Raw genomic sequence first — 21,736 nt, 5'->3', positions numbered from 1 at the left:
AGCCCTAGGTAAGGAAATCTCATTTTTTTAACAACCTAAAGATTTCCCTTACAGCAATACTGAAGTGACTGTGGGGAAAAAGTCAGATACCTATGGAGAGGAAAGACTATGCACCCTATAGATCTCTCCCTGACCTGTCTTGGTGTCCTTGCTCCAGCGCTGTCCCAGCTCAAATTTCCTGCCTCCAGGAGCATACAAAGGGCTCCGGATGCGCTTGTTTCCCTGATTGCTTCCGAAGACGGGCGACTCCATAGCACTAGAACAGGCATGGGCAAACTTGGCCCTCCAGCTGTTAAGGAACTACAAGTCTCACAATGCATTGCAGGAGACTGACAGCCATGACTCATAAAGGCTAATGCATTTTGGGACTTGTAGTTCCGTAACAGCTGGAGGGCCGAGTTTGCCCATGCCTGCACTAGAACCTAGTCCTATTGACTATGCACTGTGACAAACTTTTGAAACAACTTGTTGAATTCAGCATGCTATCCTGAAAAGTAAACAGAAGGCAAGTTCATGTTATCTGGCTGATAAAAGACTGCTGATAGCATTCTAGTGCTGAAGCAGTCAAAGGGATATTAATTTTGTTTGTTTTACAGCTGAATGAAGCAGATTTTACATCAGACTTCCATTGCTGCTGTTTAGAATTCAATCTTAAAGGATACCAGAGCCGAAATATATAGGAGAAATGTTCTCCTTCCTGCTCCTCCAATGCTCTTAATTGCCCTCCAGCACCCTCTTCTGGGTCGCCAAAGTCGGGCATCACTGCGCTCTGCGCATGCACGTAATGTCACAAGACATGTGCACAGTGCTCCTGGCCATGGTCATGTGCTGTAGGATGCACACAGCCGTGCCAGTGCAGGCGCAGTGATGCCCAACTGTGCCAACCTGGAAGAGGCTGCTGGAGAGCAATTAAGAACATCAGAGGGGCAGGAAGAAGAATGTGGGAGCGGTGGGCATCAGGATAGCTCACCAAACATGCCAGCTCCCCCCGTTGCTCTTATATATTTCTGCTCTAGTGAAATTTAAAAAATATGAGACTTTGTTTTATGTTACTAATGTTTTGTTTACAATTAGTAAAAAAAACTTGCAATCAATTATAAGTAGTGCCTGACTTACAAACACCTGACTTACAAATGAATCAGCGATACAAATGGCCTGAAGATGTGAAATTTGAGCCTGTAGGAAGAAGTGTTTTCTTTTATTTTTTTCAAAAATACCTTGTAGTTTTTGAGAAAATCAATTTATAAAAAATTCAAAGGGCCCAGCCTTCCATGATTACATTTGACATGTTCTATTTTCCTGTACATACTTCAGTAGTGTTGCATCGCAGTCAGATAAAACCAGAATAATGACAGACTTCATTGTGTCCTGTAGAGGAGAAGGGGGCATCATAGTTGCAGGTCTGTGCCCCTGTTAAAGGGAACCTAAACTGAGAGGGATATGAATGTTCCCTTTTAAACAATACCAGTTGCTTGTCAGTCCTGCTGATCTCTTTGGCTGTAGTAGTGGCTGAATCACACACCTGAAACAAGCATGCAGCTAATCCAGTCTGACTTCAGTCAGAGCACCTGATCTGCATGCTTGTTAAGGGGCTGTGGCTAAAAGTATTAGAGACACAGGATCAGCAGGAGAGTCAGGCAACTGGTATTATTTTAAAAGGAAAAATCCCTATCCTTCTCAGGTTAGGTTTCCCTTAAAGTGAACCTAAAGCCTGGAAAAAAAAATGAGATTAACTCACCTGGGGCTTCCCTCAGCCCCCTGGAGCCGATCGGTGCCCTCGCCAGGAGGCCACAATAGCAGCATAGGGGGCGATATACAGGCTGGGAACACGAACAATCACTCGCGGTCCCATGCCTGTCGGCCGTTGACGGACAAACTGAAAGTGTTCGCCGGCGGGTCCTGGAGCGTCAGAGCGGGGCTGCGAGGGCACCGATCGGCTGCAGGGGGCTGAGGGAAGCCCCAGGTGAGTTAATCTCATTTTTTTCTCCAGGCTTTAGGTTCACTTTAAGCAAGAGGACAAGTGGCCCTGCACAAAGGAGATGCTCTCAGCTGCACTGTAAGGAGTGTTCTAGGTGCAACAATGGGGGAGGGTGGGAAGTAGCGCTGTTACGATACCTGCAGCCAGTGTCCACCAGGGATAGTACATGAATCTTGCCTCAGTGGGAACTAGCAGGTAGCAGGACTCAACAGCTAGGTGAATAAGGAAAGGGGCTAAAGCAACGAGCAAATGCACAGGGTAGTCAGCATCATAAGGAAGGCACAGAATACAGTTACCAGACATCTGAGCAGGGATAAGGAGATCAGGCGTTGCACAGTAGAGAAGGTGGGGCTCTAGATTCCAGTCACATGGTGGCATCAGCTGCAGAATTGAAGAAGTGGAGTTTTCCGTCTGCGATTACGCACACACATGATGGAAATAGCATGGCATATTAAAGAGACACTGAAGCAAAAAAAAAAATTATGATATAATGAATTGGTTATGTAATACGGATAATTACTAGAATTTTAGTAGCAAAGAAAATATTCTAATATTTTTATTTTCAATTAAATAGTGTTTTTTATAATATTGCATCATTCTCTAATATTTGCAGTTTAGACACTACTCAGCATTCTAAATGGATTCAAAAGTTCACTAGCCTGCTCTGTAAAATCTCTGCAGAGGAAAAAAAGAAACATTGGGCTCGAAGGATGCTAATTCAGTTAGCACGCCTTAAAGCTTTGGGGGTGCTAACTAGGGTGCTAAGCGGTTAGCACATGCAAACTACTTAGCACCGTAGTTAGAACATGCAAACTGCTTAGCACCATAGTTAGCACATGCAAACTACTTAGCACTGTAGTTAGCACATGCAAACTACTACTTAGCACCGTGCTAACTAGGGTGCTAAGTAGTTTGCACGTGCTAACTATGGTGCTAAGCAGTTTGCATGTTCTAACTACGGTGCTAAATAGTTTGCATGTGCTAACTACGGTGCTAAGTACTTTGCATGTGCTAACTATAGTCCTAAGTAGTTTGCATGTGCTAACTGCTTAGCACCCTAGTTAGCACGTGCAAGGCATGTTAGCACATGCAAAGTGGCTTTTCACTGGCGTGCTAACACTTAGCACCCTTTTGTGAATCAAGCCCATTATCTTTTAAAGCTTATTATCTCCAAGTCGTGGAGCTCAATGGCTAATTTGCATAGATAACAACTCGAGTTTCTTAACGCTTTCTTTACTGTAAACAATATTAGACTTGTGTCGCTGCTGCTAATGTTTTTTTTCTTAGCTGCACTACACATACAAACCATTATATCATAAGTTTTTTTTTTTACTTCAGTGTCTCTTTAAAGGTTGTGCTGTTTCAGCGTGTGTTTCACTTTCATAAAGCTAGCCCGTTTTTCTTTAATTTTCACTCTGAAATCTGGGAATATGGATATAGACACATTATCCAGCTGAATGTTTCCTTGTTCGCGTGCAGCACAGCATCGCGGTCACAGAAGTTAAGTAATTAATTTTCGCTGTGGGGCTTCTGTTGATAAGGGCTTTGTAGGGATCCTATGCACTCATTCAACGGTGAAGCAAGTAGTGAAGGCAAAGTGGTTAATGAACAACTGCTCCAGGTATTCTTCCGCACTGACACCTTCTACCTTTGCTGGGAGACAGATATGATGATGATGTCATCAAGCCGGGACCTGGAACTTAGCGGCAGTGCAAGGCTGGATGGCAGGGAGAAAGGAGGCGGGGAGAACTGCTCCTCGCTGGACCTGGGGAGGTGAGTAATGCCTGCTACCTATATTAGGGACACATGTCTATACTGGGGACACCCATGCCTGGCTACCTATACTGGGGATACCTCTGATTGGCTATCTATACTGGGGATACCTCTGCTTGGCTATCTATACTGGGGATACCTCTGCCTGGCTATCTATATTGGGAACACCTACAAATTCAAAACTGCTCTGGTCCTTAAAGGGGTTCTGCGGTGGGGGTTAAAAAGATAAAATCCGACACCTGTGGTTTCTATTGGCCCCCTGCAGCTGTCATAGCTGTCATCTACCGGTCTAATCTACCGTCTACCTAGACTGCGGCTGCACGGCTGTGGCAACTGAGGATCGTAAGAGGACAGCTCTGGACATTACAGCTGCAGGGGGCCGATAGAAGCCCCAGGTAAGTGTCGGATTTTGTCTTTTGAGCCCCTCCACAGAACCCCTTTAAGGTTCTTTATATCTCAGTCCCAAAGTGGTTAAATACATTTTCTGGCATAGGGTCAAGAGAGCTACAGCCTACAACAAGACCAGTACAGTAGAGAGTAGATTCCACACTATGTCGGTAGGAACAAACTTGCTTTATTCAATCACGTACATGACAGGCTAAAAATCCATCACCACATGCTGACATGTTTCGGACGTTACACGCCCTTAATCATAGCATAACTACAACAAGACCACAATGGCTGCTGAAAGCAGAATGTGACAGCCAGTAGCACAGCACACATGGAAAAGCTGCAGCACACAACTAGACAGCCTACAGTAATGCAGCTATATAAAATTATTTTATTTTATTTTTTTCTTATCTAAAGATTCAGTCATCAGTCACTAATGAGCCTACATGATACTCATGTAAACTGTTTGTTGATTTTAAAAATGTTATTTTAATTGTGCAGTTTGTAAGAAATGTGTAACTGACACAAACATCAGGGAAGCCCTTGCTCACCCTTTAACATGCCTTTTTGCTCACCATACTGATCCTCTGCCTAGAAACCAGTGACTCAGAATGAGCTGGCAGATCAAGTATTCAAGGTTTGGTGCTTGTGGGCTTCCTGCTCAAAGACATCAAAAATACCACAAAAAAGAGAAAAAAATCAGAAATGTGGAAAGACAAAGGACATTTTTTAAAAGGATGTCATGCATGGCAGCTTTCACATTTGTCCTAGCACAAGCTTCCTTTAAAGCAGGGGTCTAAAACTCAATTTACCTGGGGGCCGCAGGAGGCAAAGTCAGGATGAGGCTGAGCCGCATAAGGAATTTCACAATCGCGGCGCATTGCCACCTCTGCCCGCCCCTCTCACTCTTCCTTCACAGAGAAGGGCGGGAAGAGGCGGCCATCCATGCGGCGATTGACATCAGGAGGGGCAGAACTGAAGCTGAAAGCTCTGCCCCTTCCAGGAAATGCCGGCGGATTGCCCCCCAGGCGATTTGGGGGCTCTGCAGCCCTTGTTTAGCGGCGGGGATGCAGCGGATTACTTGGGAGTACTGAAGCGAACTATAAGGAAGCTTTTGCCAGCGAGGGCCACAAAATATTGTATCGAGGGCCGCAAATGGCCCGCGGGCCGCGAGTTTGAGACCCCTGCTTTAAAGCGTACTTGCACTTCTTCCACATCTTCCATTTTCCAGGGTAACTCGTTTGGTTCTCATTCTCCCAGCTCTGTGGCTAAGAAGTATCTATTTTCATATGATATTATTTTATGTCATGTGAACATGAAGGCAACCATATCGAATTCCTCAAATTTCTAGGATTGTGAAAGCTACAAACAATAATGCATCCCTAGACAACCTCTCAGCATGCATTATCCTTTCTCAGCCCCAATCTATACACTACAATGCTAAATCAAGAAAATGTAGGGGGGGGGGGGTTATAAGGGGGAGGTGATAAAAAGGTGAAAACACAAAAATACATTACGGCTAACAAAGATGTAATAAGGTGCACTCTTAGCGCATATCAGTAGTGTTATGTTATATCTCTCTGCAACAATAGTCTAGAAACCTCAAAGATGGTGAACTTTATTCAAGTCTATTTGGCCGCATGGAAGTTTCCATTTGGCAGTGAATGCAAACCCCTCCCACTCAAGTGAATGACACCTATATAAATAGGTCATTTGGGTTAGTTATACAATCTATCATGAATAATATTTTATAGAAATACATACATATAAAGTGTAAGAAAGTTCTTTCTGTTTCTTTACAGTTGCATGAGAGCAGCATGAGCCAAATACAGAGTATGCTGACATTTCCCAACTGCTGTAACCATACTGTGTGCCTTCATCAAGAGCCCTGCCCACCACATCAATGGTATTTAAGATTGAAAGAAAGAATGCAGATCAAAGAAGGTGTGTGCAAGCCAGCAGTGGCTCCTGTGCACGGATGATAGCATGGACACAAAGAAGAAAATGATCAGGGACATGGCCATCAGCGGTGGGGTCAAGGAGGACTATTCAGAGGCTTCCTACTACTTAGGTAGGTTTCTTACTTTTGCAGTTTTTCACCTCACAGGTTAGCTTTAAAGTGTACCAAGGCGGATGGGGGGGGGGGGGGGGGGGGCAGATGGGACACAGAAACATGTTTCCTACTCCATGACATGCCTCTGTTCTCTCTGCGCCACTCTCTGCCCCCCTGCTCTGCAACCCCACGATTGGCGGTAGAGTAATAGAGCAAGGGTGTCCTGTAGGATGCTTTAATTTCATTTATCCTGGAAATCTTCAGTAATGGTGGATTGATAGTACCACATAGGTAGTAATCCATCGGTGAAGACAGAGAAAGAATCGACAATCATTGTACTAAATACATTTCTTTATATGCTGATTTTATTGGCTTCTAGATGTGACGAATACACTTGTTTTTAGGAAAAGTACCCTTTTCAGTGTCGTTCTGGTTTCACAGCAAACAAGTTTAGAATCATGAAAACCACCTACTTCTTACTGCATGTAGTTTTACTTTCAAATTGTTATCTCTCTTTCACGTTTTTGTCCATTCATGTTTCTTTTGTTTTGCATTGCACTTTTAAAAGTGCATCAATTCTCAGGAAAGCATGTGTTATATTGTAATAGTGAGAAAACTGCAATCCCGTACAAACATTCACACAATTAAGCAGATGTTAACTTTAAGTACTATAAGCAGAGAATGTAGGTAAACTCTGATACTACATGGAGGTGATAAAATTGGTCAGCCAAATCAAAATTGGAAGTGTGTATGCACCTTTAAATCTGGTTGGCTCATCCAATTCTAATTGGCCAATTTTACCACTTCCATCTGGTATGAGAGCTTACCTACACAATCTGTTCATAGTATTAAAATCTATTGGCCCACGTACTACATGGAGGTGGTACAATTAGCCAGAGATTGCCCAATCAAAATTGAATGTGAGTTTGCACCTTAAAGATAACCTGTGGTGCATAGAATATAAGGATTTATACTTACCTGGGGCTTCCTCCAGCCCCTGTAGGCCATCTGCGTGATTGCTGCCCTCCTGAACCCATCCATTCTCCGGCATTCTGGGCCACTAAATTCCCTGTCATGAACCACTGCACATGTGTGGTCCTGGTGGTGGGCATCCCCCTGTCGCACTCCTATGGACGGGATCATTCTGCTTATGCACATAACTGCTCTTGCGCAGAACACTTGACCACAGGAGCACGATTGGGGGGCACATGCAGCCTGGACCACACAAGTGCAGTGGCCCACAACCCGGCTGGATAGCGGACTCCACTACAGGAGAACGGAGGACGGCGGTCGAAGAGAAGTCCTACAGGGGACTGGAGGAAGCCTCCGATAGTATAAATCCTTATGTACTATTTGTGTCAAGTTCTTGTTAAGCCTGTAAGGACCTGAACACACTTGGGCGTTTCTGTGCTGATTCCAGCAGCATATCGGTGTTACATAGTGATATGCAATGCTGAAATCAGCAAAGAAAAGCGCAAGTCTTCTTCCTGCATTTCATTTGTCAGCCTTTCAGACACTTTTTTTCTGCTGTTTTTTTGTTTGTTTTCTCTATGTTTTAAAAGAATTAAGGAGCTATAATTGCATAAAAGAGGACACCAAGAGCTCAATATAGTGTAGTATGCGCAGATTATGGATGAGATGATGAAAAGTGTTGTTATACTTACGAACGAGTGTTACCACTCAGGCAACCTCTGTATAAGCAGATTGGGAGATTCAACCTGTTCTAACTCAGGATTAAGAAGTCACACTCAGTAGTTCAGAAACAGGGGTATCACCCCTCCACCAAGAGTGAACTTGTACAATGTAAAAAGTAAACAGAGGCACCAGTAGATTAAAAAAAGGTAAAATGTTTAAAAATAGAGGAGGCGGAGGTGGACTTACCTCCTTCAAGTAGCCACAAATTAGGAATGATGTTGTATCAATAAAATAATTTATTTATAAACTCCAAGATTCAGTGCAACGCTTTTTGCAGGAATGACCCTGCTTCACCAGGCAATAGGGATGGAGTATACAGCAACGCAGGTCTAGGACTAAGCAGAGGCACTTGGCTTAGCCCTGGACCTGCATTGCTGTATACTCCATCCCTATTGCCTGGTGAAGCAGGGTCATTCCTGTGAAACGCGTTGTACTGAATCTTGGAGTGTATAAATAAATTATTTTGTTGATACAACATAATTACTATTTTGTGTGTACTTGGAGGAGGTAAGTCCACCTCCGCCTCCTCTATTTTTAAACATTTTACATTTTTTTTTCATCCTACTGGTGCCTCTGTTTACCTTTACAAGGAGTGGAGCTATAATTGTTCTTCTAAATGTAATTTATTTGGTAATATGAGAAAAGACTATATATATATATATATATATTCTTATACATTTTTATAAAGTTTGTAAAAGCTACATCAACATACAACGTTCCACATCTTCATGCTTATGTGTATTGGTCATATATTTAAACATACATTTTTTTTTTCTGTTCATTAGATTTAGATTTCTGATACTAATTATGACTATATCTAAACATCAAAGAGAGAACACTTTGGTAAAGCTGCCAACATTTCGAAAGTTTTATTAAAAACACATGAAAAAAGAACAAAATGAATAGAAACACACTGCACTTTTAAGAAAAATACACATGGAATGTTTAGGAGAAAATTGTTTTACACAACATTTTCTGAAAATGAAAAGTGTGCAGTGCTAAAACAATAGCAATCTCAATGTGAACACATACAAGCAATCAGCCTATAATACTCATCTTTGTATACAAGTAGTAATAGATTTCACTCCTCAGTAAATAAATATAGTATACGCAAGGGAAGCAGGAAAATCTGGCGCATAGCTCCGCAGCTACTTTCTGGCGCGCCATTCAAATGTTTGGAAAACGTAATTTACCGTTTTCAGGTGGCATCGTTGCTGGATGGCTGCCTGTGGTGTGGTGGAGTGGGAGAGTGCATTGCCTGGCTGCCTGCGGTGGGGCGGGAGGAGGCAATAGCTGCCCGGGGAAAAGTGTAGCAGATGTTCGCAGGGAGTGGGGGCCAACTCCTACCCTCTGTTCCTCACCTCGGGAGCCCACTCCTTTTAATGGCAGTCAGCGCAGCGGAAGATACAGCTGATCACTCACCTCCCCCCTACTCCGGTCTTCAGCAAATGTTAGAGCTGCAGGTCTACACTCTTCTCTCTGCAATGCCGATTACACTGAATCAGGAAATGGTGTAATCGGCATTGCAGAGAGAAGAGACAGCGTAGACCTGCAGCTCTAACCTTTGCTGAAGACCGGAGCCGCATACTGGGGAGGTGATCAGCTGTATCTTCCGCTGCGCTGACTGCCATTTTTAAAAGGAGGGGGCTCCCGAGGTGAGGAACAGAGGGTAGGAGTTGGCCCCCACTCCCTGTGCACATCTGCTACACTTTTCCCCGGGCAGCTATTGCTATTTACATGGATAATAATAAAACGCTAACTGTCGTTTTAAAAAAAAATTGTTTTATTTATAAAAAGGAAAATAGCGTTTTAATGATATGTTCAGCAACCGTGCGCCATTTGTTTCCCGGCGCCGCTTTTTACTGTATGCCTGGGGGAAGCCTGCCTGTGTGCTTCCTGCGGGTGCACACAGGCAGGCTTCCCCCAGTGTTGCAATTCAACAGGGGTACGTGAGATGTTTGGCATTCACTCTCCAGCCATTGCTAACCATGAAGTGATTGGCTGTATTGCCAGAGCCAATCACTATTGGGTGGAAGTATGTTCCATTGGACAGAAGTGTGGGTGGCTTTTCCTCATTGGCAGACGTCAGTATAAATACCATGCTCTCAGGTTTGCTAGTTGCATGTGAAAGTGTTAGTTGCTGGAGCTATCTGATCGGTGGGATTCTGTTGCTTTCTGTTATAATTGACCATTCTATCTGACTATTGCCTGGACAGATCTTTGCTAGTTTTTTATTTACCTCATCCCTGTATACCTGCTACAGCAAAGTCCCCATTATCCAGAATTCAAGCAACCGAAAGTCTCAACTAACCGGCATGCCTGTGGGATAATGGGGAGTGCACTTTTGGGGCATTTTGGGTGGTTTGGAGGCATTTGAAATACTTACCAGGACTCCAGTGTTGTCTGGCAGTCTCCCCAGCCTCTGGATTCCTGCTGGTGCCGGATACTGGGGACTTTGCTGTATAGATTATTTGTGTATGACCTTTGGCTTTGCGAGTACATCACTGAACTTTGTCATATGACCCTGTCAAATCAATATTTTTGCCCCAAGCCTCTTTAAATCCCATATTCCTAATGGAATCTGGTGTAGCCAGAACAGCTGAACTGGTCAGCATAAAGTACTTCTGCCTGAAAAGCGCACATGGTCTATGACATGGGGGCAAAGAAATGTAGGCCTCTATTAAAAAGCAATGCTAAATGTAATTTTGCCTTCAGTTGTAAGTAAGCAACTATGGTTTCCCATGATGCATAACTTTCAAATATGCAAATCATAAATCGATTATTTGCATATACGGGGGTGATGCATCATCGGGAACCACAGTTGTTGAGTAATTGCAACTACTGTACCTTCTGTAGCTTTGGGCTGGAGTGAGGATATATATATATATATATGATTGCTTCATTTTTAGAACCATGAGCTTTTGGCTCGTATTACCAGGCTCCACAATGGGCTGGAGATTTGCTTTATATAAAAAGAATAGCTCACTTGTGGGTTCAAAAGGGGTAAGACGTGTCCAGGAGTGAATAAAACTGAGTTAGAAACAAACAAAAGAGAAAAATCGTGAGGTGTCTTCAATAACCTCAGTAACGACAAATTAATACACAGTGCATAAATATAATACATTTTTAACCACTCTGCGACCGCATAACACAGGATGGCAGCCGCAAAGTGGCTCTCTTGTTCCTCTATCATGCCATATGGTGTGATCTCGCAAGGAGCGAGATTAGATGGAAGCTCTCACGAGCGCGGGCTCCCATCAGTAAACACTGCGGGGCACAGCGATCAACCTGCCAGTGGCTGATTAGTGCTGGCAGGCTGTGATCGTTATTTACATAAGAAAATGTATTTATATTGCGCTGACATCTAACGCAGTGATGCATAGTGGGTAGCCTTGTCACTTAACTGTCCCTCTGATGGGCTCACAATCTAATCCCTGACATAATGTGTAGTGTATGCATCATATTGAAGGGCCAAATCATGGGGGGGAAATAGGCAACAATTTTCATTATTTTTTCATTAATAAAAATAAAAATGGCAGCAGCAATCAGATACCTCCGAAACAAAGCTGTATTAGTGAGAAGAAAAAGAGGTAAGATTCATTTGGGTGCTAAGATTTATGACCGAGCAATAAACTGTTACAGTTGTGAAGTGCCGAACTGTAAAAAATGGCCTGGTCACTATAAACTTCTGGGGCTCAAGAGGTTAATAGGCAACGCGTTTTCTTTTCCCACTTCCTCAGGCCAAACAATGTGTTGAAGTGTTTCAGAAGCCAGGTGCAGAGCGCCTTGTGAGGATTAATTCTGCTCGCTCTGTGGCTGATGCCACATGTCAGGACCTTACTACTGTTTTGCAGATTGTGCCCATCCCCACCCTCTGGAGTCAGGTTTGTGCATCTCCACCTGCTTCCAGTGATTGGTTGCACCCTATGCAACCTCCCTTCGTGTGTATTAATTTTGCCTAATTTTCATTTTTATATACTTTGTCACATTCTGCACCATTTGGGCTCCCGCTGTGTTTTCTTCTTAGGTTGCATTGCTCATTCTCCCACAAAGTTCGCTTGTAGGTTGTCAGTATATTCCTGTTGTATGCGGGCTCATGAATAACAGGTAGATTTAATAATCCTATAAATCACGTGGTAATAGCAACAATGTTAATTTATGAGCAGATTATGCAAATGTCTTAATGTACTCTCAGAACTCTGCCTCATACTTCTAGACCTTAATCCCCTGCTATAGTGACTCCCTAAATGCCTTTCTGCTGTGTTTTCTTTCATGACCTCTCTCTTCTAAAAAGTTAACTTGAGTAAAACAGAACTAATTATTTTTCCATCATTTCTATTCACTTCCATGCCTAAAATAATTCAAAATGTCAGTAACACCCCTGTACTCTCAGCTCATCAAGCATGCTACTTAGGGGTAATACTTGACTCTGCTGCCTCATTTATTCCACACATTCACTTGCTAATCACCTCATGTCACTTCCACCTCAAAACATACTCCACATCTGGCCATACCTCATGCACAACACTACTAAAGTGCTAGTGCATGCCCTAACTGATTATTGTAACACCTTTCTCTGAGTCCTACTAACAAGCAATCCATACTAAACTCTGCTGTTTAACTTATCCACCTCTTCCTTCATTCTTCAACTGCCAATTCTCCCAGCCAAAATCTTCACTGGCTGTCAGAGGCTCCTCTTCACTGACCCAACTATATCCTACTAAGCTTTCCACATTATTACTCCTTACGAATTTCCAGATACCTACCCCAGCTGCAACTACCACCCTGCTCTCAACTTTCTTCTGTTCTCCTCTATGAACACCTCATCATATTTACGTAGACAGGCCTTATCATAAGCTTCTTCTCACCTCCCCTGGAATTTCCTTTAAATATTTAAGCACACCCTTTTTGGACAAATATACAATCTCATCTAGGTCTCTCCCTGGCTCTCAGCACAGTGCCGATTGGGCAGCCACACAGCCAGTGTGCATGACAGCCATATCCCTGTAGTTGCGTTGTTTAGGCAGCTATCCTGTGTCCCCTGGTATAGGCATCTGGGGGCAGCGCACACCGGCTAGTATGATTTTTTTTTCCCTGGCCGAGATCCATTGAGGAGGGATTGTCCAGTAAGGCTGTGGAAGAAGAGAGGGAGAGCGGAGCTAGGCAATTAAGGAATGGAAAAAGCTCCTCCCCTCCCCTTTTCAAATGGTGTAGGCCAGCCAAAGAGGTCAGTCACAGGCAGAAGTTTGGTGCAGAATGCTGGAACAAGAGTAGTCTACAGAAAATCGTTGCACAGCCTGTAGGCTACAGCTTCGTGCCCACCTTTAGTCATGTTCATAGTGGTGCAACCGGAGCCTGGCTCTTGGCAAAATGCAACGTTGCTATTTTTTTGTTCAGACTGCTCCTGCGTCTACCTGCAGCCCTATGGCAGCTCTGCAGTCACTGTCACACAGCCAATGCATAGATGACAGCAGCTTCCATAGCTGCTGAAAGGGTGAGTCAGAGAATTCCCTGCACAATATACACCTTCTGCAAAGGGGTTAGTTTTAGTTGCCTATCCCTTATCTATCCTGGAACACCCAAATGGGGGAGTATGAGCAGTTCATGAGGTTGAAGGAGGACATAAATAACATTCCCAGGAGGCTAATCCAAAAGAGCTTTAGAAACAGACACACAGGCTTGAGGCCAACAATTTTGGGTACTTGCGCATTTTGTATTTCTGCAAATGTGGACTCTTAATTTGTGCAGGTGTTTTGGGAACAGAATTGTAATAAATCCTTGCAAATGGTCTATATGCTTTAATAAATGCAAGCCAGGTCTGTAGCATGAGTGATGAATTCCAGGCCAGAGAACTTCAGTAAATAAGGACCTATGTTCCTAGTGCAGAAACGTATCTTATTATTAATGAAAGTTACCAACACTCACAACAACAATATGCTATGGTGTTGCCAGCACTTTGGCCTTGTAGAAACTCCTTTAAATCATATATAAGGCACAGGATTCTTGTCTGTCCTGATCACTGTAAAGGTGCCCGTTATTGATACAATCTACCAAGCGATCAACCGTACGATCAATCTGATTGGGCACTGGTAATGTTGCCTATCTACAGGAAATGGTCAGTGACAGGATAGTGTACTGGTTAAGGGCTCTGCCAGGGACACAGGAGACCTGGGTTTGAATCTTGGGTCTTCCTGTTCAGTAAGCCAGCACCTGTTCAGCAAGCAGTTCTTAGGATAGACTCCCTAACACTGCTACTGCCTATAGAGTCTGTCCTAGTGGCTGCAGCTCTGGTGGTTTGAGTTCACTAGGAGAAAAGCTCAATATAAATATTCTGTTTCTTGTCTTGTCTATTGATTGTGCCGCCGATCCAAATTTCTGAACAATTCATTTAGTCTAATCGGATTGCTCATCATTTGGTTGAGGGGAACTGATTGTTTCGGAAATTGGATTGTTAATGGGCACTTTTAGGATGCATACACATGCAATTTTTATTGGCCAATCAGTGACTCATTTTACCATCTCATATCACATGGAAGTGGTAAATCTGGCCATTTATTTGCTAATCAAAATTGGATGTGTGTGCCAGGCTTAGTTAAACAGAGAAAACAAAAAAATGGAAATATGATGCAAAAGCCAGTTTACGGCACAAAAGGTAATACTTTTTATTGAGCTAACTACTAAAATAAAAACAATTAAAAACAAGGCCAGTTTGTCCCAAGCCACAAAAAGGCCTCTATAATAAAATATATATTGTGCTGCCCATAATTATTCATACCCCTGGCAAATTTTGACTTAAAGGGAACCTGTACTGAGTAAAATTATTTAAAATAAACACATGAGGTAACTTCAAATGAACATTACATAGTTACCTTGTCAGTTCCTCTCAGAAGCTCACTATTTTCTTTCCTACAGTGATCCCTCCCAGTTCAGACAACATTTTGTCAGAACTGAAATATATCAGTTGCTGTCAGTTATATATCAGTTGCTGTCAGTTACAGCTGAGAGGAGAAATGATGTGTCCATGTTTCCCAATGGCTCAAGTAGGCGATGTTACAGTTTAACAGTGTGCTGACCAGGAAGCTATTATGTGGTAATGGCTATTTTCAAAATGGAGGATTGAGAGTTACATTGATCACAGTTTACAAACAGGACGCAGGAGAGGAAAAAGAGATTGAGGAGTAGACTACACAGGAGGTGAGTATGACTTGTGTATGTTTATTTTGACTTTTAATTTTCAGTTCAGGTTTTCTTTAAATTTACTTTTATTCAACCAGCAAGCAATGACAAAGGTGTCTCCCAAAAGATAATAAGATGTTGTACAAGAAAAAATATTGTGGAAAAAAAAACTACATTTCTCAGCTTTTATTTAATTTGAGCAAAAAGTGTCCAGTCCAAAATTATTCATACCCTTCTCAATAATAAATAGAAAAGCCTTTATTGGCTACTACAGCAATCAAACGCTTCCTATAATTGCAGACCAACTTTTTGGATGTCTCCACAGATATTCTTTGCCCATTCATCTTTAGCAATGAGCTCCAAATCTTTCAGGTTGGAGGGTCTTCTTGCCATCACCCTGATCTTTAGCTCCCTCCACAGATTCTCAATTGGATTCAAGTCAGGACTCTGGCTGGGCCACTCCAAAACGAAAATGTTGTTGTCTGCTAACCATTTCTTCACCACTTTGGCTGTGTGTTTTGGGTCAAAGTCATGCTGAAATGTCCATTGGTAGCCAAGGCCAAGTTTCTCTGTAGACTACATGATGTTGTCATTGAGAATCCTCATGTATTACTCTTTTATCATGCTGCCGTTTGCTGTGATTAGGTTCCCTGGTCCATTGGCTGAAAAAACAACCCCAAAGCATTAGGTTCCTACCACCATGTTTGACAGCGGGGATGGTGTTCTTTGGGTTGAAGGCTTCTCCTTTTTGACACCAAATGAAGGAAACATCATTGTGAACAAATAATTCAATTTTTGTTTCGCAGAGGATCAAAAGTCTTTTTTGTCCAGATGAGCATTTGCAAAGGCCAAGCTAGCTTTTGTGTGCCTTATCTGGAGAAGTGGTGTCCTCCTTTTTCTGCATCAGTGGAACCCAGCAGTGTGCAGTGTCCGTTGGATTGTCTGCCTTAAGACATTGCCACCAGCTGAGCCCAGATTCACCAGGATGGCCTTGGTGGTGATCCTTGGATTCCTTATCACCTCTCACTATCCTCCTGGCCAGCACAGGTGTCACTTTTGGCTTTCGACCACATCCTCTGAGATTTCCCACAGTGTAGAACATGTTATATTTTTGAATTATACTTTGCACTGTAGCCATTGGAACTGGAAAACATTTAGAAATGGCCTTGTACCTCTTTCCTGAATTGTGAGCAGCCACAATGCGCAGCCGCAGGTCCTCACTGAGCTCCTTTGTCTTAGCCATGACAGTCCACAAACCAACTGCAGAGAGCTGCTGTTTTTCACTTGTTGAATTGATTAACCTCCCTGGCGTTCTATTAAAATCGCCAGGGAGGCTGCGGGAGGGTTTTTTTTAAATTAAAAAAAAACTATTTCATGCAGCCAACTGAAAGTTGGCTGCATGAAAGCCCACTAGAGGGCGCTCCGGAAGCGTACTTTCGATCGCCTCCGGCAATCGAAAGTAACAAGATAGGCCGCAATGAGCGGCCTATCTTGTTTCGCTTTCCTCGTCGCCATGGCGACGAGCGGAGTGACGTCATGGACGTCAGTCGACGTCCTGACGTCAGAGCCGCCCGATCCAGCCCCTAGCGCCGGCCGGAACTGTTTGTTCCGGCTGCACTGGGCTCGGGCGGCTGGGGGGACCCTCTTTCGCTGCTGCACGCGGCGGATCGCCGCGGAGCGGCGGCGATCGAGCAGCACACGCGGCTGGCAAAGTGCCGGCTGCGTGTGCTGCTTTTTTCAGATTGAAAATCGGCCCAGCAGGGCCTGAGCGGCGACCTCCGGCGGCATACCCCGAGCTCAGCTCGGGATTACCGCCAAGGGGGTTAAGGTGAAAACCTGTTCACAGCAGCTAGCTCCCATCCTCACCTACATCTACGCCAACTCCCTTCAGGTAGGCAAAGCCCCCACGTGTTTTCGAAAAGTAAATAGAGCTTGTGACATTTTAAGTTAATTAAAGCATCCAAGAGGTAGATTAGTAATTTAACAATGTGGTGTTTCATTTGCAAACCTTCATTGTAATTGCCATGAAAGCAGTGAATACCTGAGTGTACAGTGAGTACACTCTTTTTTTTTTTTAAATTAAATCTATATATCTACTACATATAGAGAGAATGAAAGGTAGAAAGCAAGAGAGTATACACACATTTTTATTGTGTCAGCTTAATGACTGACAATACCAAACAAAATGCCAGATGCTGTAATGTTACTCATAATCTAAACATCACAGAATGAGCATATCATATATTTAGTCAGGGCAAAATTCTGTGCTAATTTGCTTCCTGCATTAGCAATGAACTCTTATTTGAGTCTAAGGAGGAACAATGACTAGATTCAGAGTTCTCCTCCAGCAGCTGGAATTGAAGTTAGATGTGGCTTTCTTCTATGCTCATTTGTTCCTCTTTTAATCTAACTTCCTTATTGGATAATAGCCAAGTTAGTTTTAACATGTCTTCAGCTCAAGGTTAAAGTCTCATGTTTTATGGCCCCTGATAGCCTAATGAACTGTGCTATTCAACAATGGACAGCATGCAGCTTTTATTTGACATTGTCCAGCATGCTTCTTGGTTGTACAAGACAGAAAGTGGTCTATGTAACTGTTTATTTGGTAACATGACCTTGTTTCCTCTTGCAGCATGGGTGGCACTTTCACAGGGTAAGTGAGATTACTTTTCTATAGAATTAGACAAACAGGGTCTAGAGACCAGAACCCATCCTCACTATTCATCAAACACATTTCTAGCTGCCTCCCATATACTGCAGGTCACACAGAATCCAAGGTGTTAAACAGAAATGTGGTTAAAAATATATTGCTCAAAAGTCTGTTTTTTATGTTTCCAGATCTATAAAGTGTGGTTTCTGAAAATCTAGAGGAGTCAGAGCAATGGTTGCATTACTGTTCTTTTTTTAACACATCTAACACAGACACATTGCACATTTTTTGCTACCTTAAAGGGATCCTGAGCTGTGATTAAAAATGAAATTTGGTCTATGGACTACCAGCCCCGCCCTATACCGATTCCCCCCCCACCCCCCGTGTAGCCCACGAGGTCGTTCTGGTCCCAGCTCCGGTAATCCGGCGACCCGGCCGGCGTTTGAGTCCTGCGCTTGCGCGGTTCAGTCTTAGAGAACTGCGCATGAGCAGGATTCTTACACCAGCTGGCATGATGACACGCAGCGGGGGCGCACACAGACAACTTCAGCCGAAGTCGCCGGATTACTGGAGCAGGACCACGGAAGGGACCAGGAGGATGCTGGGGGACCTCGCAGGCTACTAGGGGTTGAAGGAATCCCCAGGTAAGTCCAAATTTCATTTTTATTTACAGCTCAGGGTCCCTTTAATTTCCACACAAATGTGTAAAGTAAGTTTAAAGAGGAATGTAAACTCAGGATTGAAATTCCTCCCAATCAGTAGCTAATACCCCTTTCCCACGAGAAATCTTTGATTTCTCAAATAGATCATTAGGGGAGTCTGTGTTGCTGATATTGTGTAAAACCCCTCCCACAGTGTGATATGGTCTTGAACGTTTTTTGTCTGTGAGCCTCAATGCATTGTGGGAAATAAAGGCTGTTTTCACCTGCCAAGCATGCAGTATCTTCCTTGTTGTATAGGTGAAAATATCACCTAGGTAAAAAGAGAAACAAGTGAAATGAATAAGCGCTCATTGCCTTTATTCTATTTACTCTTTCTCCTAACTTTTCTGTTAGGTGATATTTTTTCTCTTAGGAGATATTTATGCTGAGTCCCCAGCAGAGCGGCACAAAGTGGGTAGATCAGCCATCTAAAGAAGATGAGAGCTTTCCTCCAATGGCTGCCCAGTTTTCTTGATTGGTCTGAGAGTATTTGCTCTTCTCTCTTTTGCCTTTATTCAGTTCACTTTTTCTCTTAGGTTTTTTCCTAGGAAATCATTTTTCATCTTCTGTTGAAAATAACTTTTCAGCACCTTGCAATTGAAAAAGTACCAACAAGTTGGTGGAAAGGCACTGTCAGAAGTATTTTCTTGCTTGCTGGTGGCTTATGAGGCATTTTATTGATAAGGGCCCAAATGCAATTCACTTTTTCTCCTGACTTTTATCCAAGGTGATATGTACACACCTCAGCAATAAAATGCCTTTTAAGCATCATTTTAACAGTACTTTTTCACCTAATTTTTGGTACTTTTTTAATTGCAAAGTGCTGAAAAGTTATTTTAAAGAGAAGATGAAAACGTATCTCGTAGGAGAAAACTCAGGAGAAAAAGTATATTGCATATATGCCCAGTGTGACAATATCACCTAAGAGAAAATTCAGGAGAAAAGATTAGCTGCATATGGGCTTTCTTGTCTTACAGCAGTGAATTGCATAAGGGCCCATGTATGTGCTTAGTGTGCTTAGTAATCAAAGCTTGGTGTAATTGCCTTCTTAAAACAGAAGGAAATTTGCAATAATTCAGTTATAAATGAACATTTGTGGTTACCCACAATGCACACCTACTAAATATGCAAATTATCCCTTTCCGCCCTTGTTAAGCCAAGCAAGCATCCAGATCCGCTGGTTTATAGCAAGCCTATAGCTTTAAGTTTTACACAGCCATATCAAATCCACATGTAGACAGCCTGTTTCGGACTTTTGGTCCTCATCAGTACATGGCAGGGATTGATAAGGCTGTATGAAATAGGGCTTGGTCGAGTACAACAGAGTAACCAAGCAGCTCAGGGTGACCCAAACTACTAGGAATGTATAGGGGGATGAAAGGAACCAAAAAGCCCTCCTACTAAAAAAGCAAAGCTTGGTGTAATTGCCTTCTTAGGGCTCTTTCACATCAGAGCTTGCGTTGGAGAACGCTCAAAGCATGCGTTTTGTTGTATGCGTTTTAATGCGTTTTGATATGCGTTGCACTGCAGTGAGTGTGCGTTTTTAATCCGTTTTCAATCCGTTACAGCACATAGAAAAACGCAGGTAATTTTTTTTTCTTTTAGTTTTCAACTTTCTACATTGTTCCTCTGTTGCATTCTGGGACTGATTGCCTGCGTTAACGGATTGAAAACGCGCATAGTGTGCGTTTTACATTGACTAACATTGTAACGCATAAAGCTAGCGTTGGCTGAAAAACTGCGCCTGGGTGCAGTGTAACGCAACGCACAAAAAGGCTGCATTATATGTGAAAGCTAAAATGAAAGTCTATGGACTTTCATTTCACCTTGGGTAACGCAAACTTTACCCTTTGCGTTGAAACGCAGAAAATCTGCCCTAATGTGAAAGAGCCCTTAAAACAGAAGGAAATTTGCAATAAGTCAGTTATAAATGAACATTTGTGGTTACCCACAATGCACACCTACTAAATATGCAAATTATCCCTTAGTAATCAAGACGGGGAAAATAGAACCAAGAACGTAATCAAAATTGTATTGTAATTTTATCTAGATTTCATGAAGATTATGCATGTATTTACAAGTTTATTTTAAAAATCTGCAGTGCAAAGATTTTTGTTCCCAAAAAGTATTAAGTGCAATATACACAAAGGAATGAAATACTGTATATAGCTACAGTAATGAGTGGTTAAACAAAAGTGTATTAATAAAGTCTACAGTTTGAATCTTAAGTCCAGTGTGGCCTGAATGAATTTCAATGTTTTTTTTTTTAATTTTACTTTTTTTTTAATTGATCAGAGATAACGTACAAAGGACTGCTTTTGTGTATATAGTGTAATAATACCTTTATTTATATTAGCTCCAATCACCAGCTCAGCCAGGATCCATACACACTGATGTATTTTCACAAAAAAGAAAAATCCCTTATGATGATGATATAGCACCTTATTCAAAATATTACATGCTCTCTTCATCAAATAATTGTTATTCTCAAAAGGACAGAATAAAAGAATAGGTACTTATCCGTTAGCCGGGCGCATCCGGCAGGTGGCGCTGTTGTAGCGAATTTCATTCATGCTTAGTTAACGTTAGTGCTGTGTGAATGGAAGCGCCGCAGGTGGCGCTAATTACATTGATACGGCACATAACAATAACAGTGTTAATGGGAACTAATATGTATTTCAAGTGGCCGGAACTGTTACTTAATGCAATTAAAATGAAGGCGGCGGCAATGTAACAGATGAAGCCGCCGCCTTCGTCTGTTCTTCGTCTTCTTCTCCCCCTTTGCCCTCCTCTGGCTTTTATACAATGCTGGCAGCTGGGGGGGACATGCGTCTCCCCCCAGAGTCGTTCGTCGCAAGAAAACAAACAGGATTCCCTTCCGCGACGAACGACTCTGGGGGGAGACGCATGTCCCCGCAGGCTGCCAGCATTCTATAGAAGCCAGAGGAGGGCAAAGTGGGAGAAGAAGACGAAGAACAGACGAAGGCGGCGGCTTCATCTGTTAAATTGCCGCCGCCTTCATTTTAATTGCATTAAGTAACAGTTCCGGCCACTTGAAATACATATTAGTTCCCATTAACGCTGTTATTGTTATGTGCCGTATCAATGTAATTAGCGCCACCTGCGGCGCTTCCATTCACACAGCACTAACGTTAACTAAGCATGAATGAAATTCGCTACAACAGCGCCACCTGCCGGATGCGCCCGGCTAACGGATAAGTACCAAAGAATATACTAAACATACTGAGTAAGAGGCATGTGGAATTTTTTGGAGGAAGATTGGCAAAAGGAGACATCTTTGTATAATTATACATTAGACA

General features: G+C 42.8%; 2 protein-coding genes across 5 annotated transcripts in view; one reads left to right on the top strand and one right to left on the bottom strand.

The window, feature by feature from the left end:
* LOC137536102 (cGMP-dependent protein kinase 2-like) overlaps positions 1 to 21,736 on the top strand; it is an 843,621-nt gene that overhangs the window by 2,381 nt on the left and 819,504 nt on the right. For all 4 annotated transcript variants that reach the window (XM_068258139.1, XM_068258141.1, XM_068258140.1 and 1 more), the window contains exon 2: positions 5,944 to 6,212. The gene's annotated coding sequence lies outside the window, so the exon portion shown is untranslated. The remainder of the gene's footprint in view (positions 1 to 5,943; positions 6,213 to 21,736) is intronic.
* Positions 1 to 21,736, bottom strand: part of LOC137536104 (collagen alpha-1(XIII) chain-like) — a 523,068-nt gene that overhangs the window by 340,656 nt on the left and 160,676 nt on the right. The gene's annotated exons all lie outside the window — the stretch shown is intronic.

The sequence above is a fragment of the Hyperolius riggenbachi genome, chromosome 10 (assembly GCF_040937935.1).
Source record: "Hyperolius riggenbachi isolate aHypRig1 chromosome 10, aHypRig1.pri, whole genome shotgun sequence".
In the NCBI taxonomy this organism is placed as follows: Eukaryota; Metazoa; Chordata; class Amphibia; order Anura; family Hyperoliidae; genus Hyperolius; species Hyperolius riggenbachi.
This window is presented reverse-complemented; position numbering and strand designations above follow the sequence as displayed.